At 40.6% G+C, this 15,969-nt stretch overlaps 1 long non-coding RNA gene across 1 annotated transcript in view; it reads right to left on the minus strand.

Annotated features, from left to right (window-relative positions):
• LOC107000297 (uncharacterized) overlaps positions 1–15,969 on the minus strand; it is an 85,240-nt gene that overhangs the window by 68,381 nt on the left and 890 nt on the right. The window lies entirely within an intron of this gene.

The following is a 15,969-nucleotide window of genomic DNA, read 5'->3' on the forward strand; positions in this document are numbered from 1 at the left end:
CAGTATGGTAAAGTCTTCATCTAGACAAGGGCATTTGCAACATCTTGACATCAAGTGTACAGACTAGAACCACAGTCCTTACACTCCAGGGTGCAGAAGAATCTTGGGATGGGGGATCAGCTTTGTTCAAAATGCAGATCTCTGTGCCCCAGTCCTAGAGATTCTGACTCACTGTGTTTGGATGAGACTCAGGAATCCATATTGAACAAATCCGGCATGAGATTGGGATGCAGGTTTTCTTTGGATCACACAGAGAAACAATGGCCATGAGCCATGTGTTGTGTTAGGCTGGACTCCCCACAAGCATACCCAGAGACAAGGGTCTTTCATGACAGTGATTAACCAGACAGTGTTCCTGGAAAAACAGTTAGGAAATGGGAAGTGGGACTGGAAAGGGAAGGAAGCCAAGTCAGGCTGCAATATTAGTGAAGTCCCATGGAGGTGAACCTATGGCTTGGTTCCACAGAGAAGCTCTGGAAACAGTGGAGGACAACGTTGTCCCAGTCAGCTGAAAAGGAAGCTGGAATAGTTATACTCCACCTCACCCTGTAAACTTCAGTCATTGTTTAAGCACCCCAGGGCACTAGCAGCTGGGAGTAGAAAGCCTTTATCAGGAGCCATTGTCCACAAAGATGGTAAAGGTGTCGGATAGGAGGCATGGGCAGGACACCTACATTATCTGCTCCTCATATGGTAAGTATATTCAATCACTTCAAAAATTTTATATGTGAATTATATCTCAATAAAGTGTACTCAAATGATAGATTTTAAGATATATGCTGAAGAACTGTATACTCTGAGCTCCACAATGGACCATGAAACCACACAACATACAAAGGATGCAGATCATCACACTGCATGCAGTCCAGACTCAGGAGCAGGATTCCGTGTTCAACACTGACTCATAGTACTTCAAATCAGCTATGAGGTCTCCTCATAGTTTAATAAAATCACATGAATATAGTCAGGCGCAGTGGCTCATGCCTGCAATCCCAGCACTTTGGGAGGCTGAGGAGGGCTGATCACTTGAGGTCAGGAGTTTGAGACCAGCCTGGCCAACATGGTGAAACCCTGTCTCTAATAAAAATTCCAAAATTAGCTGGGCGTGGTGGTGTGCGCCTGTCCTCCCATCTACTCGGGAGGCTGCGGTAGGCGAATCACTTGAACTCGGGAGGCAGAGCCTGCAGTGAGCCTAGATCATGCCACTGCCTTCAGCCTAAGAGATAGAGCGAGACTCCATCTCAAAAAAGAAAAAAATTACATGAATATTTGAAAAAAAATGTATATATAGACAGCACCACTTAAGAACTCCCTGTTTTTCCCTGAGGTAAGCGCTTGTTGCAACAGAAGCTGAGTTTCAAGGGTAACATAACAGTAGAGACAAAGGCTCATAAAATGAATTAAACAATATCACGGTTGCCTACTGGAGATTAGAGACACAAAGATGCCTGAGACAGGTTTCTGTTTGCAAGGAGCTTACAATTTCATTTATTCATCCATATAACAAACGTTTGTTGAACACCTATAATGTGCCTATCACTGACCTAGTCCCTGGAGAATATCCATGAATACGAGAGACAGGTTCTCTTACAATTGAAGTGGGGAGACACTCAGCGAAGAGGTACATGATGAAGAGATAAACACACTTACACTAAAGTGCCAGTAGTGATGAGTTATGGAGAGAGAATGGCAGGTGAGGGGGCCTGACCTCCAAATGATGGGAGACCTCTCTGAGAACATGTGTCCTTAATGTTGTCAAAGCCTATAGACAAAAGTCAGCTGGGGGGTCAAAAGGACAGGTAGGAGGCAGGACTAACTTGCAGCTCCCACTTAGACGGACACAGCAGCATGTGGAGACTCACACTGTGAACTTTTGCTCCAAGAACTACTGCAGGAACATAGCAGGAAAACTGAGAGAATCCACACACGCTTTGAGGGAGGTGAAATGCCTCTGCAGGCTCCATGGGACAGCTGAGGAACTGTCAATTGGCTTGCCTTCTCAGCTGGGAGGCTTATAGCCAGGGGCAAGTTTTCAGCCCTGCCCACTGGCTGCCGGGAAATAAACTTGGTGCTGTTGCAGGGGCATGATGGGAGTGAGACTAGCCTTTTGGTACTTGGCATACCAAACCCCATCTTGGCACCTGCTTCAGAGAAACACAACCTACAACAGGCATCAGAGAAAACTTCCTGGAGGAAATGTTTCTTCAGGCAAGTTCTGAAAGACTGATAGGAGAATTAGGCAGAAGAATGAGAGAAGGAGACATAGCACGTGCTAGTTAATAAAAGTTCAATTCCACTTTCATCTGGGGCTCCCTTGTTCTGTGTTGAAGGCTGTTTCTTGCTAGTGTGCAGGAGAAAATGTAGTTTACTCACTCTGTTAATGGATATTGAGATGGTATCACAAGGAGGCTTGGGGGCGAGATGCGTGGATAGATCTCTGTGCCTGGACTCAGACTTTGAGAATATTTGTGACTCATGAGAATTCCCCTCAAAAGGTAGCCACTGTGCGGATGTCGGTCAGCCCTCTTCCCAGGCCAGCCCAGAGCTTGCTCATGAAGCAGAGGCTGTGCGTGGGCTCCACAACATGGACTTCTCTCTAAAGACCACCTTGGCAGTGCCACAGCTGATAGTACAATTTGATGACAGTGACAACCAAACCTAAAACCCCAATATGGTGTAATAATCTGGCAGCAGCTTGATCATACCAGGTGCTTTTCACCATAGAAGGGCAGAGCTTTTCCCTCACTGGAATAGGTGCTCCTACCTGGACTTAGATGTGTTGCTTCTGCCCATGATGCTTTTGCCAACACCATCCTCCATGACTTACTGGATACATCATTGTAGCCCACACAGCATCCCTTCTGTTCTAGAAACTTCCTTAATTGTGAGAAAAGGAAACTTCCTTAATTGTGAGAAAAGTGTCCCTAGGAGGCACTGGGCTAAGGAGCCCCATTGTCCTATCCACAACCCTATGTTTTGCTAGATTAAATAAATTGGAGCAAAGTGTACTGTTAGGCTGAACCATATGAAAATGATGGCATTCAACCATTTTCTGACCTATAAAAATGACAATTTCATATGACTTAACCCAATAACTAGTGGGGTTTTGGTGAGGCTCTCCTAGGAGAGCAGACTACTGCATCTTGACTCATGAAAGGTAATAAAACTGCTAGGCAGGAGTGATATTTAGAAGCATAAATATAGGAAAAAGCATATATGAGCCCCCAAATCAACAGACCATGGTAGATATTTTTCATTTGGAGAATCCAGACATATTTTCTATGTTGTGAGAATGTCAGGCTCATGACCTAGCACAGCCAAGTAGATGACTCTGTCTGGGACTTTGAACTCAAAGGAGTGAGGCAGTCAGAGGCGTGTGTGTGTGTGTGTGTGTGTGTGTGTGTATTGGCTGTTGTGGATTAAAGAGTCCAGTGATGTAGGGGTGAGTCTTGCAGGAAGGAGGAGCAGGATGTTCAGCGGTGGCAAGGCCAGCAGCAGTGAGTGTCCAGCTAGGAGCAGTGGGGTCTTGAGCAGATTCCTGGTGCAGTTTCATTCGGTCATGCTTCACCTCCTTTTCATTCCTGCTCAAACCTAGTTTTCCAGTCTTCCCATTGAGTGTGCTAGTTTCCAGACCCTCTTACAATGAATCTTTTTTTCTGGTTATGTTAACCAGAGTAGTTTCTGTTGTTTGTAACTCGAAACATTTATACATACACTATCTTTTGGCCAGAGGTTTTACACTGCTTTCTAGATAATGGTATTTAATCAGTTTTTTTTCCTTTATTATTATTATTTTTTTAAGACAGAATCTTGCTTTGTCGCCCAGGCTGGAGTGTAGTAGCACAATCTCGGCTGACTGCAATCTCTGTCTCCTGGGTTCAAGCGATTCTCCTGCCTCAGCCCCCCAATTAGCTGGGATTATAGGTGTGTACCACTGTGCCTGGCTAATTTTTGTATTATTAGCAGAGACAGGGTTTTGCCATGTTAGCCAGGCTGGTCTCGAACTTTTGACCTCAAGTGATCCACCTGCTTTGGCCTCCCAAAGTGCTGAGATTACAGGCGTGAGCCACCGCAACTGGCCCAAGTGAACAGTGGGCAATGAGGAGGAGGGCAGGTGTATTCCTTTTATGCACTCCTCTTTAGTTACTGTTTCTTTCATATTTAAAAAAAAAATATTGTGATAGCAATTTGTATTTTTTGGAAAAGTCACTCATTTTATTTAGACTTTCAAATTTATAATATACAAGTATGCATGAAAAAATTTTTTGTTTTCATTGCTGTGACATGTTCATATTTCTAATAATGTTCATTTTTAAAAAGATTTGCCAAAGGGTAATCTGTTTATTGTAGCAGTTTTCAACAGAGTCATTTGATTTTTTGACTATACTTTCTTTTTATACTCAACTTCTTTTGCCTTCATTATATCCCTCTACTTGGCAAGAGAAATTTATGTTTCTTTTCCAACATTCCCCTAAAATTATTAGTATGGTCATTTTTCTCTCTTTTTTTGTAGCAATAAAAGCATTTAAGTTAATTAATCTGGTTCAGTTCAACAAACATGTATAGAGTGCCTACTATGTGAGACAGTCACAGAGCCAGAGAGGGGGGCACAAGATAAATAAGACATGAATATGTGTCCCCAAGAGGTCTAAAGAAGGGAACAGGCAGATGAAACAATACATTTAAAATGATAGAAATATAATAGTTACCTTTAGATAAGATTAATAGTTATTTTTTTCTTCTATACATTTTTGTTGTTGTTGTCACTAATATTTCAATGGTACTTTTTTTTATTTTTATTTTTTTGAGATAGGGTCTTCCTTTGTCACACAGGCTGGAGTGCAGTGGCACCATCATAGCTCACACAGTCCTCGAATTCCTGAGCTCAAGTGATCCTCCCACCTCAGCCTCCTGAGTAGCTGGGACTACAGGTGCTTACCACCATGCCTGGCAATGTTTGTATTTTTTTAATTTTTAGTAGAGATTAAGTCTTGCTATGTTGCCCAGGCTCATCTCGAACTACTGAGCTCAAGCAATCCTCCCACCTCAGCCTCCCAAAGTGTTGGGATTACAGGTGTGAGCCACAGCATCCTGCCCCATGATACATTTTTGAAAATTTACCAATATTTCATTCATGAATACATACTAAAGTCAGAAAAATAAAGAAAATGTATTTCTTTAAAAGAAATAATATGGCAGCATTAAAACTAGTGGTATTAAGCCTCAAAATCTGAGATTCTAGAAAGAACTAGGTTTTCATGGAGGAAAAGTAAGTCAAAGAAAGACAAAAGGATGTTCCAGGCAAAGGAAGCAGATTATCAACAGGGGCCCAGCAATGGAAGAAAAGTGGCATTGTCCTGGTTGAATGTGAGCCCCCTGAAGCCTGTCTCTACATCTGCTGACTGCACTGCCATATCCCCGCTAATTGTTGATTGGTACATGTACTACAGTTGAGTCTGTAGTGCTAGACTTAACAGATACTTCATGAATATGTGCAAACTTGAATGAAGATGGATGGGGTAGGGGTAGAGCACCATTTCCCAGGAGGCCATTGGGAGCCCTTGACTTTTAGAGATGAAAGAAAATTTTACTGCACCCAGCTCTGTGTTTTAGAAGAATAGGTACTGTTTAGTGGTGGACAATTTCCCCATTGTTTAGAAAGATCAGTCTTTATATGGTCTAATGTGTTCATGTTAGAGTTATATTGGTATTGCAGAATTTGCATTAGGGTCCATTGTTTAGAAATTGATGTTGCATTATTATTACTTCTTTGAATCACCTACTACCTACATCATATTAAGGCACCTACTACTTCTTTTTGTAGATCAATGGACCCTAATGCAAATTCTGCAATACCAATATAACTCTAACATGAACACATTACCATGTAAAGACTGTTCTTATGGGCTAACTGCAGCAGAGAACCAATGGATTCCTCAATCACAGACACCATAAATGTCTTTGAGAATGGCTGTTGTGTTGGCCTGTTCTGCCCTGGCTCTCAATAGTAACTCACAGTACTCATATCCTCTACTTCCAGAACCCCCAGAGGGTGCTCATCTAGGAAAAACAAGGCTACAAATGAGAATATTTGAAGCTCACTGTCATTTTACCAGATGGCTGGCAAGTTATGGTAGGAACTAAAACATTGTATGTGTATATATGTGTATATAATATAAGTATATATATTTTTGTATTTGTGATTATTTATGTATAAATATATCCACATACATCCACATGCACACACATACACAAGGAGTCTTCAAAAGTTCATGAAAAATATACATTATGAAGAAATTATACATGGATTTCATTTTTTTTTGCACCAAAATAAACTTGTACTGACTTGTTATATAACATGTCTGAACAGGATTTGGTTTGAGTCACTAAGAAGGATAAGACATTGGTTTGAAAAGAACCCCTATCAGAGGAATGTGAATACTGCTAAAATTGAAGAACAAGCGAACATTGTATTTACGGCGAAACCGGGGTGGAAGAATGGTGAAATTGTTGATGCTTTACGAAAAGTTTGTGGGAAAAATACCCCCAAAGAATAATCAGTTTACAAATAGATAATTCATTTTAGGAAGGGATGAGGCCATGGTGAAGATGAAACCCACAGCAGCAGACCATCCACATCAATTTGCAAGAAAACGTTCACCTCGTGTGTGCCCTAATTGAGGAGGACTGATGATTCATAGCAAGAACAATACCCAGCACCATAGCCACCTCAACTGGTTCAGCTTCCACAATTCTGACTAAAAAATTAAAGCTGAGCAAACTTTCCTCTCGATAGGTGCCAAAACCATTGGACCCAGATCAGCAACAGACAAGAACAGTGTTTTCAACGGGAATTTTAAACAAGTGGGATTAAGATCCTGAAGCATTTTTGTGAAGAATTGTCACAGAAGATGAAACATGGTTTTACCAGTACAATCCTGAAGACAAAGCGTAATCAAAGTAATAACTCCCAAGATATGGAAGTAGTTCAGTCAAAGCAAAAGCAGACCGGTCAAGAGCAAAGGTCATGGCAATGGTTTTTTGGAATGCTGAAGGCATTTTGCTTGCTTTCTGGAGGCCCAAAGAATGATAACATCTGCTTAGTTTGAGAAAGTGAGCCAAAACTTTAGTAGAAAAACACCTGGGAAGGCTTTACCAGAGGGTCCTTTTCCACCATGACAATACCCTTGCTCATTGCTCTCATCAAACAATCACAATTTTGCAAGAGTTTTGTTGGGAAATCATCAGGCATCTGCTTTGCAGTCCTGATTTGGCTTCTGCTGACTTCTTTTCTGTTTCCTGATCTTAAAAAAAATCTTTAAAGTGCATCCATTTTTCTTGGGTTAATAATTTTAAGACTGCATTGACATAGTTAAATTTCCCCGGCCCTTGGTTCCTCACGGATAGACTGAATGGCTAGCATCATCACTTACCGAAGTGTCTTGAACTTGATGGAGCTTATGTTGAGAAAACAGGTTTATATTTTTTATCTTTTAATTCCATTTTCCATAAGCTTTTTGAAGTCCTCTCATGTAAAACATATGTCTATGTACATATGCAAGCTCTATATTAAGTACTGCATATAACATATAATCACAAATAAAATTCTACTTACTGTGCTGCTTCTCAATAAATGGCATTGTTATTCAGCTCACCAAGTTTTATAGGATGTCCCTTTCTACAATTATGCAAGAATTCTAGTGGTTTTCCCTTTTAAAAATGTAAGTGAAATTTAAGCCTGATTCCTACAGGGAATTAATTTTTATAATCACTACATTCTGCCATGAGGAGGATTAATTACTGTTTTCCTTCTCTACTCTCTATTGAAACTATCCATGCAAATGAAAAAAAAATGTGAGGAACTTGGCACAAAGCAAAGCCAGGTATGACTTATCTAATTAATTTGACTGGCAACCCCTGGGTATTACAGGTCCTCCTCAAAAGACCATCCTTCAAGGTAGGAGCCAAATTCTCAGGAACTGGCTTGTTCCACAACCACCCGGCTATGTTTATCCTGAGAAAGATATGTGGGTCTGGTCACTGTATCCAGCTACCTGCACCCAGCCTCCCACCTGTTGAGCTACATCATGGTACCCAGGGACCAGTGAAGGCAAGGTACGGCTGGGAAGCCCAGGCTCCCTGAAGGCCAGAGAGTGGAGCAGGGTGAGGGGGAAAGAGGGATAATGCCTCCAGCACTTTCCAAATCTGGCTCCAGGTTTGGAAACACCTGAAACTTCAGATAAAGTTTATTTATATATTTATTTATTTATTTATTATTTATATGGCCTATAGTCAGACGTGTTATTGCAAATATAGAACACTATATTGTCAAAGGACAGTCTGGCATTCAGGCAATGAAGGACACACTAAATGAAAGGTCAGTGTATTTCATTCCACTAAAAATGTTAAATTTCTGTATCTCGAAAAAATCAGAAAATAAAAGACATGATAAATTAGGAAAATATTGCAAATGCTTACATCCAATCATTGAATGGAAAGAGAAGAGTAAAAATAGTACTTTATATAATAACCTCAATTTCATAAAAATAATACATATAGACATTTTAAAGGAAGACAGTTGAAAGAAGACATTCTTGCTAGTGATAATATAATTAATTTTTGTGTTTATGCATTTCTAAGACCTGTATTTTCAACAAGTATTTATTTATTCTTAAATATAGATATTTTTAAAAGTAAAAAAATAGTTCTACTTACTTCTGAGAATTATCTTGAGGAAATAATTAAACCAACAAGAAGTATACAGATGCCTACTGTAACTTTATTATAATAAAATTGGAAGTAACTTAAATGTTAGGTCATAGTGGAAGAGCTAAATGAGTATTTTATATGCACTCTAACAAATGTGATAAAATCATTCAAATGGTAATTATGATGATTACATAAAGATTATAAATATGATTATGATAGAATGTTCAAAGAAAAAAATTAACAAGATATGTGCATATTATATAAATATGTAAAATATATCATTTGGACAAGAACTAGGGGGAAATGTGTAAATATAAAAATAATCACATTAGCAAATGAAGATTATGGATGCATTTTTCTCTTTTTTTAAAAAAGTTGTTATATTGTTGCTTATGTTTCAAAAGAGTAGGATGAGATTGTCTTGAGGCACTTCCATGATAGGTTAGGACACCATGAGCCCTTGCTCTGTCCAATGCTGGCATCCAGGCCTCTCAGTTCACACTTGTACTCAGTTCACACTGTCCACACTTGTATCAGTCCATTTGTGTTGCCATAAAGGAATACCTGTGACTGGGTAATTTACAAAGAGGTGTATGTTGGCTCACAGTTCTGCAGTGCCATGTACAAGCATGGTACCAATGTCGGCTTGGCTTTTGGTGAGCTTCAGGAAGCTTACAATCATGGCAGAAAGTGAAGGAGAGCAGCGTGTCACATGGCAAGAGGGGGAGTAAGAGAGAAAAGGGAGGAGGTGGCAGGATTTTTAAACAAGCAGCTCTCCCCTGAACTAATAGAAGGAGAACTCATGACCACTAGGGGAGCACCAAGCCATTCACAAAAGATCCAGCCCCATGATCCAAACACTTCCCACCTGGCCTCTCCCCCAACACTGAGGATCACATTTCAACAAGAGATTTGGAGGGACAAACACCCAAACCACATCAACACTCAAGGCTGTTATAGAGAAGACTCCGATTTACAAGTTAATATTATCCTGAGTAGAAACACAAGTATGATACTCAGAGATCCAAAGAAACAGTGGTAAACTGGCATTTATTTTTAATTGCAACAATTGGAGGATTCTGAGAAAGACCAGCTAAAATTATGAAATCCTTAAACTTGTTACAGCATCTCACAAACTATTTCCACCAAAGCTTGGCTCGTTAAAAATGAGAAATCAATAGAATTATTTTTTCCTCCAGAAATCATGATCACACACCACATACAAACTTGTTAGGTTAATGTAATGTATGAAATGCTCTTCCATGAGCACAGCGTTCAGACATTGTTTATTTGAACTAACAAAATTCTGATGAAGAAATCAAATAAGAAAGTCCTGTAGCTCATTTTTTCTTTAAAAACAGCCAATCACTGGAAAAACACACATTGACAGAATCTATGTAGTCCCAGGGATGAGACATGCTGCGATCCACTTGTGGCTGAGGGAGCAGGGCTCAGGCCTCATACAGAGAGCAGGCCAGAGGTTTAGCAACATGACCTGGAGTTCAGGGCTCGGCTCTGTCCTCATGACCACAGTAAAAGCACTGACTGAGCACCTGTCCCCTGCCTCCGTTACATACATGACCTCATTTAATCGTCACAAGAACTTTCCCAGGTGGGTTACTATTAGCTCCATTGTTCAGGTGAGGAAACTGACGCTCAGCAAGGCAAGGTTACTTTTCTAAGAGCACACAGCAAGTGATGGACCCCCTGGGTCTGGCGCCCAAATCACCTACCTCCTCACCTGGTGTTTTTCCCTCTACATTATGTTAACTACAATGTATCAGTTAGTGACTTTATCTTGGCACCTTACCTATATGATTTCATTTAATGATTATGAAGTACCATTATGTATTATTTTTATCCTCTAAACTTTCCTAAAGTTACAGAGCTAGGAGGTAGCCGGGACAGGGTAGGACTCCTGTCTGTCTATCTGCCTAAAACTGCAAAGCCCTCACTGTTTCCAGCAATACCCAGCTGCCTCTCCTTGTGCCAAGGGTGTTAGAAGAGCATATCCCCCAGACAGCCTGCTCAGGATAAATGAATTTCATCATGACTGCTCTTCTCAGAAACATGCTTCAGTCTAATAAACCTTAATCACCATGTCATAAAGTGCACTGACTAATCCATTGTACTGTGATTATCACCCATAATAAGTAGAGACATAAAAAGAGATTAATAACGAGGGTAGTCAAATAATACATAGGACTGATGATTATCCACAATGAAGTAAGTAGTGAGTGGAACGTGTTTAAGGAGAAAAGATAAATCGATGCTGGATCTGAGCTGTTGGTTTAGTGCTCTCCCTACTCAGCCGGTCACCCACTCTGCTGCTGACGTTGTCTTCCATGTTACTGGGTGATGTTTCTTCAAAATGTCTTGCTGTGCAAAGTATGCTCTCCTGGTCCCTATTCAACCCCTGTGAGAACTTCACAAACACTCCTAAATCTCACATGACGCAGCTCTATATCCTGGACAGAGCCCCGGCTTAGCAGTGAGAAAACCTGGTCAAGGTTCATCTCTGTCCTCAGCTAGATATGTGATCGTGAGTGTCACTTAATCTTTCTAAGGCTGAGTTCCTTCATTTAGAAACTGGGATTGGGGATACCCAAATAAGGTTGACAAAATAAGGTTTGCTGGAAATTCAAATGCTTTTGGTTAAATAATACAGGATTAGCTGATTTAAAGTGCCAATGTTATAAGGAAAATAATCTAACAAATGCAGTAAAGGTCTTGGCACATTTTGATGCTAGAGTTGGTGGCAGTTGGAGCAGCCAAGCACCAGGAAAGTGTTCTGAGTTGAGACCAGGACTGAAAAGGGAGGCTCAGTGCAGGTCAAACCAGGATGAGACTGGAGGCAACAGCATACTGAAAGGTACACAAGTTGTAGCCCCTCTCCTTTAAAACTTAACTCCTGCAGTCACCAGAGGCAAGCCCTGAGCAGCATCGGCCTAAGTAAGCAGCCTGTGACTTGTAGAGTGGCTGTTCCCGCCCACAGCTCTTGGAGAGCACTGGGTGGGGCACGCCTGGCAGCTCAAACAGCTGAGTCTTTCACTGAGTGTGAAGACAGCCTGACCCTTTAAAAAGAGTGGAGTTAACCCCTCCTCTGGGTCAACCTCAGCAGTAATTTTCCAAATGCTGCATGATGCATTCACTGTTATGACCCCCTAAAGCTCTTGTTTTAGTTCTAGAGCTAGTCTAAAACTATTTACCACTGATTTTTTAAATCTCTGTGTGTCATACTTGCATTTCTACTTAGAGTAAGACTAACTTGTAAATCAAAGTCTGCCCTAAAACAGCCTTGAGTGTGAACAGACTGAATTGAGAGGCCTGGGTGCCAGCAACAGCCAAAGCAGGAGTTCATAGAGCCCTCACCTATACTGAAAGTGCCTCAGGACAATCTCGTCCTACTCTTTGGAAACATAAAGAATAATACAGCAACTTTTTTAAAAAACAGAAAACTGGCTGCAGTTTTGGTGTCCTGGTGACTCACACAGCAAATTCAACTCCATTTTTACCCAAATCCTTATTATTTCTTCTCCTGCAAGCCACTCCTTAAAGAGAAAATATAAATATCTCTCTTCAAATTCGAGATGGTATAACTTAGTTGGGTCAGTGTTGTTATTGAAAACAGGAGGCCTCAGCTGGGCAGAGTGGCTCACGCCTGTCATCCCAGCACTTTGAGAGGCCGAGGTGGGCTGGTCACTTGAGGCCAGGAGATTGAGACCAGCCTGGCCAACATGGTGAAACCTGTCTCTACCAAAAATATGAAAAAATACGCTTGGTGGCTCATGCCTGTAATCTCAGCTACTCAGGAAGCTGAGGCACGAGAATCACTTGAACCTAGGAGGCAGAGGTTGTAGCGAGCCAGGACCATGACACTGCACTCCAGCCTGGGTGACAGAGTGAGACCCTGTCTCAAAAAAGAAAGAAAGAAAATAGGAGGCTAGATTCATGCTCCAGCACGGTCAGCAAATAATAAGGTACTGTAGGAAGCTAGGTGCTGTTTTGGGTTCTTTTAATATGTTATCTGATTTCATGTTTTTCATCATCCAGGAATAGTTACTCTGCTCCCCACAAATAACAGGAGAAAAGGAGGCTTAATGAGGTCAAGTAATCTGCCCAAAGTCCCAACAAACGCCCTCCTATTACTAACGCTAACCTTCCATGACTCTCCAGGGCCAGAAGAAAATCCAGTGTGAGGGGTTAAAAAGTGAAACAGGCTTAGCTCACATGGAAAATCCTTAGCTCATCTCCTAGCACATGGTTAAATGCTCAAGAAATGATACCTGGCATTAGCAATAGAAGGGCATTTGAAAGCCTTTAAAGAAACACAGAGAATGCATGGATTTTATGGACTTGTGCACAGAGAAGCCCATGGTGCTAGAAGATACTGTGTAGGACTGTCACCAGTGTGCCTAAAGTTGCTCATTATCTTGCCATTTCACATAAAATAAAACAGAAATGCAAATAAAAGCTACACAAATAATGAAACATATAAAAAAGAAAATTTTCCCTTTGACTCATTCAATTAGTCCTGGGAGTAATGCACATTGTGCTTAGATATACAGTTCTCATTGTCAGAGTTGTTTTCCCTTTGCTTTCCACAATCAGACCACAACCAGGCCAGTGCTTGGTTTTGGAAATAAGACCTTGACCACAGCCCTTTGCCTTATTGGGAATGTGTTGCTCAGCTAAGTCGCTCAAAGTCCATGCTGCCACCTACAGAATGTGAGAACATTTTGGCAAATTATATATCTGACAAGAGACTCAAACAGGCACCGTGGCTCCTGCCTGTAATCCCAGCTACTCAGGATGCTGAGGCAGGAGGATCCTTTGAGCCCAGAAGTGTTAGGCTACAGTGAGCTATGATCACAACACTGCACTCCAGCCTGGGTCACAGCCTTGTCTCAAAAAAAAAAAAAAAAAAAAAAAAAAAAAAAAGAAAGAAAAAAAAGAAAAAAGAGACTTTCTAGAGTATATGAAGAACTCTTATAACTCAATAGTGAAAAGACAGATACCTCAATATAAAAATAAGCAAAGGATCTGAATATTTATTCAAAGAAGATATAAACGGCCAATAAGCACTTGAAAAGATGCTCAGCATCATTAGCCATCAGAAGAATGCATATCAAAACTACAATGAGAACTACTTCACACCCACTAGGATGGCTATTATAAAGAAGACAGATCACAATGAGTGTTGACCAGGATTTGGAGAGACTGGAATCCTTACACACTGCTAACAAAAATGCAATATGGTGCAGTCTCTGGAAAACAGTCTGGCAGTTTCCTCAAAAAGTTAAATATAGAGTTTTTATATGAGCCAGCAATTGTACTACTAGGTATACACCCAACAGAATTAAAAACATATATTCACATAAAAAATATGTACAGGAATGTCCATAGCAACATATTTGAAATAGCTAGAAAGCAGAAACAAACCAAATGCCTATCAGCTGATGACTGAATAAATAAAAGATGGTATATCCATATAATGAAATATTACTCAGCAGTGAAAAGGAATAAAGTACTGATATATGATACAACATGGACAAATCTTGAAAACGTTATGGTAAGCAGAAGAAGCCAGGCATAAAATACTACGTGCTTTATGGTTCCCTTCATATGAACTGTCCAGAATAGGCAAATGTATATAGACAGAAAGTAGATGAGCAGTTGCTAGAGTTGCGGGATGGTAAGTGGGGAAAATGGTGAGCAACTGCTAATGGGTACAGGGTTTCTTTTAGAAGTGATTAAATGTCCTGAAATTGATTATGGTGATGGTTGCTAAACTCTGTGAATATATTAAAACACAACAAATTAGATGGATGAATTGTATGGTATGTGAATTATGTCTTAGTAAAGCTGTTGTTTTTTTTAAATCTCATGCTTCCCAGGCAGCTGGAGTTTCTTCCAACTGGGCTGTGGAGTACATGACATGGAAGGCAATGTGGTTAAAGGCATACGTTTCAGAATCAGACTCCCCTGGGTTCCAGTGCTGGCTCTGCCTTTTATTGTCTGTATAAACTTGGGCAGCTCTGTGAACTTGTGAAAATATTTGTGATAATACAGTCTTTGTGGCTTTGTGCAGATGAAATGAGATGATGCAGGTAAAAGGTTTATCACAGTATTCACTTTGCGAGTGCTCAAAAGGAAGCTACTGTACTTATAAAGTAAGGCATTTATTCCATTACATATTATTTCTTCCATTTCTTGTGTTTCCACCACCAAATCAAAATAGGAATCAGAAGTTCACATGCATTTATCTCCACTGACTTCAAAAGAAAAGGGTAAAAAAGTTGTCCTAGTTTAGGGATGCAAATGATGTAGCAGTGGCAGGGTGCCCTGAGTGTGCATTACCAGGCTTTGGAGTTTATGTCATTAGGCATGGGGCGAAATGGTAGCTTTTGAGGCATAAAGAGGAGCATAAGTTCTGTCCTATTAAAGAGATCAATTGCCCAGTGTGTCCAATATTCTGTCTTCCACTCTGGCCAGGACAGATGCTTCAGAGAAGGCCAGAAAATCCATTAACATACTTAATTACACACTCTTGTATCATGGCAGATACATTACTGTCCCAAACCCAGCCTGTCCTTGCCCTAAATATCCAACATCCATATCTTCAAGGTAGCTTGCAGATTTAAACTAATTAGTCTTTCTCCAAGAGGCTTTTTCTTACCAGGGAGTGGGAGGGCTGGTTACCTGCCGCCTGCCCTCATCTGTGAGCTACTGCGCTGATGCCTGATTGTCACTTTGTGCCTGTTTGACCTTATGCTTAGTGGGCATTTGGAACTCCTGCACCGTCAATCATTTGTTGAAGACCAACTGTATGTCAGGAAAGGTGCCAGACATTGGGGCAAAAGGAAGACCAGGATTTTGTTCCTTTATGAGAGGAACTCTAAGTCTACTAGGGAATATATGATTTTTCCTATATTATGATTACTTAAAAATGTGTTGGCCTCCCCTTTGAGAGAGATATATCTGAAGATAATAATAATGTAAGGTATAACTACTGAAATGGCTCAGAACAGCAAAGTGACTTCTCAGAGGTCACTATGAAACACTTCCATTTTCATTTAGTTAGTCTCATGGCTGGGTCTAGTTGTAAAGGGAGTGGGGGAATGTACTCATTTAATGGAGGGACAATGTGCCTAGATATAAACTGAAGTTCTATCCCTAAGAAAAAAAAAAGAGAGAATGAATTTGGGGAACAAATTAGCAATCTTCTCACAGGAGGCATGGAAGATTTTTAATAAGAGA

This window comes from Macaca mulatta, chromosome 9 (genome assembly GCF_049350105.2).
Source record: "Macaca mulatta isolate MMU2019108-1 chromosome 9, T2T-MMU8v2.0, whole genome shotgun sequence".
Taxonomy (NCBI): domain Eukaryota; kingdom Metazoa; phylum Chordata; class Mammalia; order Primates; family Cercopithecidae; genus Macaca; species Macaca mulatta.